This window comes from Sinocyclocheilus rhinocerous, unplaced genomic scaffold (assembly GCF_001515625.1).
Source record: "Sinocyclocheilus rhinocerous isolate Xijiao unplaced genomic scaffold, SAMN03320098_v1.1 scaffold36, whole genome shotgun sequence".
NCBI lineage: Eukaryota > Metazoa > Chordata > Actinopteri > Cypriniformes > Cyprinidae > Sinocyclocheilus > Sinocyclocheilus rhinocerous.
The window spans coordinates 1,985,423-1,988,745 of record NW_015664459.1 but is presented as its reverse complement, the minus strand read 5'-3'; the positions used below and the strand labels follow the sequence as shown (position 1 = coordinate 1,988,745).

Below are 3,323 nucleotides of genomic sequence, written 5' to 3'. Positions count from 1 at the left end.
ATTTATTTTTTAACTCTGTCCCTGAGCATTATAACCCCAATTTGCTATTGTGTGCTGCGCATTTTACTGAGGACAGCTTCCACAACATGAAGGAGTACAGTGCCTGCCGGATTCGCCAAAAAGCTTTTGTTGAAAGACGGAGCAACAAAATCCAGAAAAAAAAAAAAACGGAATAATTTATGGGCTAATTTTCATTTTTGGGTGAACTAACCTAACCCTTTAATGTGAGGTACAGATTAATATTTAAGTCGTTAAATTCAAGTTCACGTAAACGCTTCTCTCCGCTGCAGCTGTCAGTCATCCTACATTCAGCATTCAAACTGCGGGTCACGTTCGGTTACGACAGTCAAAACAATGAAACTCTCTTCAAGAGCGCACAGTAACTGAAATTTAAAACTGTTAAAAGAAAAGGCTCAATAAACTATCGCACAGATATAATACACTACGCATCAATATCTCTTTCCTTTGTGCTTTGAACTTCTCTATGCAGAGCTGCGCGCTGTGACTCCGTGTTGCTTCAAGCGCTTCATTCTGCGCACGGGATACGCATAAGCGCCTTGTGCCGCTCTGTATTGGAGCTTTTCGTATTATAATACTTTTGTGCAATGAAAGATTATTTATAGCGTTTCTTGTTCTGTCCTATGATATGACAGAAAAAGAAAGGCTATAAATAATCTAATGTATAGCACAGTAATGGAGGCAGCAACATATGATAGATAGGACTAGGGCTGCACGATATTGGAAAAAACTCACATTGCGATATTTTATTTTTCTGCGATATATATTGCGATATGAAAAAAAAAATCACCACATAACTTAAATAGTTTATTTAGGGGGAAAAAATAATCAATGATTGGGGTGCTTTTGTAGGCGAGTAAATCAGCATAGGAAATAAACAAATTACAAGCATAGATACATAGAACAAAGATACAAATGAAATAAGCAGTGCTTTAGCCTATATTTTTCAGGTTAGTCTAACAATATTCAGGTACAGAAATTGAATAATCAAATGTAAAATAACACTGCATAGTCTTCACTGTATAAATTAAATCTAATAAATCTGTTAAAGCTACAAAAGTGATTTTTCTTTGTGTTTTATTGTTTGATTAACATTCATAACACAGAAAGCCTCAGGAACATTAAACTGCTGTAAACCAATATACTGTTACACATCCATTTTCTTTCTCAATTGTTTAAAACAAACAGGGTTCCGCTAATATATGTGTCTGTTAGGGCTGCACGATATTGGAAAAAACTCACATTGCGATACTTTATTTTTCTGCGATATATATTGCGATATGAAAAAAAAAAAATCACCACATGACTTGAATAGTTTATTTGGGGAAAAAAAATAATCAATGATTGGGGTGCTTTTGTAGGCGAGTAAATCAGCATAGGAAATAAACAAATTACAAGCATAGATACATAGAACAAAGATACAAATGAAATAAGCAGTGCTTTAGCCTATATTTTTCAGGTTAGTCTAACAATATTCAGGTACAGAAATTGAATAATCAAATGTAAAATAACACTGCATAGTCTTCACTGTATAAATTAAATCTAATAAATCTGTGTTAAAGCTACAAAAGTGATTTTTCTTTGTGTTTTATTGTTTGATTAACATTCATAACACAGAAAGCCTCAGGAACATTAAACTGCTGTAAACCAATATACTGTTACACATCCATTTTCTTTCTCAATTGTTCGCCTTCACCTAAGCCATCAGCAACTGCGTTTACAAGGATACTTGCAGAGCACAGTATTTCTCACCTAAGCCATAAGCAACTGTGTTTACAAGGATACTTGCAGAGCACAGTATTTCAGGCACAAATAAACGCAGAAGTGAACAGAAATTAGTGTTCACGTGCATCTGCGTGGCTCTCACCGCGTCTACACCGGACGCGAGCGGAGTGGCGCGACGCGACAAAATACAATGAACCTATTATAATCAGTGATGCTGTCTGTCTACACTGGATGCGGCACGGCACGACAAATCCCGACAGTAAACTGATGGCGCGTTCTCTTTATGACGTACTGACACAAAGTTCAAATGATGGGCAACGGTCGCTTTGTCGCGTCCAGTGTAGACAGATTTTGGGGCCGTTCACATGTCGCGCCTAAAACGCGTGGGAAAACGCCAGTCGTGCCATTTCTTTCCAAGGCCCTGTTCAAAATGGAACACTTTCATGTGCACTTGCGGTCTTACGGACTTACAATGGCCGCCTCGTGCGCATGTCCGTTAAGTCCACAAGACCGTAGGGTGTACCAATCGTCATTTATAGCGCTCAGAAGGGTGCTCGCGAGCGCCCCCTTTGCGGCCGTTATGAGCCCTTGATACTGGGGCGAGTTCCGCAGCAGACTTCTACCCGACAGTCAAAGCGGCATTACGTCACGAAAGTGCAGACTCAGAGGAAGACCGCAAGGGTTTAGGGTGCCATTTGGGACAGGGCCCAAAGCGCTCGATCAGTATACTAAACATCGCACACCCTGCGATGTGACTATCGCGGATGCGCACATCGCAATATCGTCGCTCGCGATATCGATGCTGAAACGATATATCGTGCAGCCCTAGATAGGACTCCTCTATCTATCATATGTTGCTGCCTTCATTACTGTGCTATACATTTAAAAGAAATGTCTTTTAATTTTATAGTTTATATTTAATTATAAATAAATACATTTACATGTTTGTTCCCCACTAAATAATGTTATTTCACTAAATGTTTAGATTTTATAAAATTGTGCACTCATTATTTTTCTAGAATAACTTTTACTGCTAAATTATCCACTAACCTAGTTCATAATAGTATTTTTGTCATAGATTATGATATATTTTTTCATGTTATTTTTCATTCAAATGAATTTTTCTATATTTAGTAGATTGTGTTTAACACACAAAAGAGTGCCGAACAGGTCAACACACAGAAGTTTAGAAATTCTACATTGATAAAAAAAAAAACTGCGCTGGTATCGGATCGGAATCATGTTAAAAACGGGTGCGCACAAGAAAACTTGTCCGGAGTTTTACCTTATCAACTCATACAAGTTCAGTGACTGCGAGCTGCATTGCACGCGGGGCTGTAATGTTGGCTATCATTAAAAGTAGGGCTGCACGGTAAATCGCATGCGATGCCGTTGTTCACTGACGAGCTGCGCAAAACCACTTTCATATTTGCGCGATTTTTTGCGCAGCTTGTCAGTGAACAACGGCTCTGTGTAGTTAATGCTGTTCAATGTGAAAGCACGCACGTGATGGAGATTTACCGCTGATTACAGAACCGGCTTTCTGACAAGATGCGCATTAAATATCGCATGCGATTTAT

General features: G+C 38.6%; 2 protein-coding genes across 2 annotated transcripts in view; both read right to left on the bottom strand.

Moving 5' to 3' along the window:
• Positions 1–3,323, bottom strand: part of ankrd11 (ankyrin repeat domain 11) — a 213,603-nt gene that overhangs the window by 179,368 nt on the left and 30,912 nt on the right. The window lies entirely within an intron of this gene.
• The window catches only part of LOC107730110 (E3 ubiquitin-protein ligase UBR5-like), a 149,033-nt gene that overhangs the window by 132,623 nt on the left and 13,087 nt on the right, over positions 1–3,323 (bottom strand). The gene's annotated exons all lie outside the window — the stretch shown is intronic.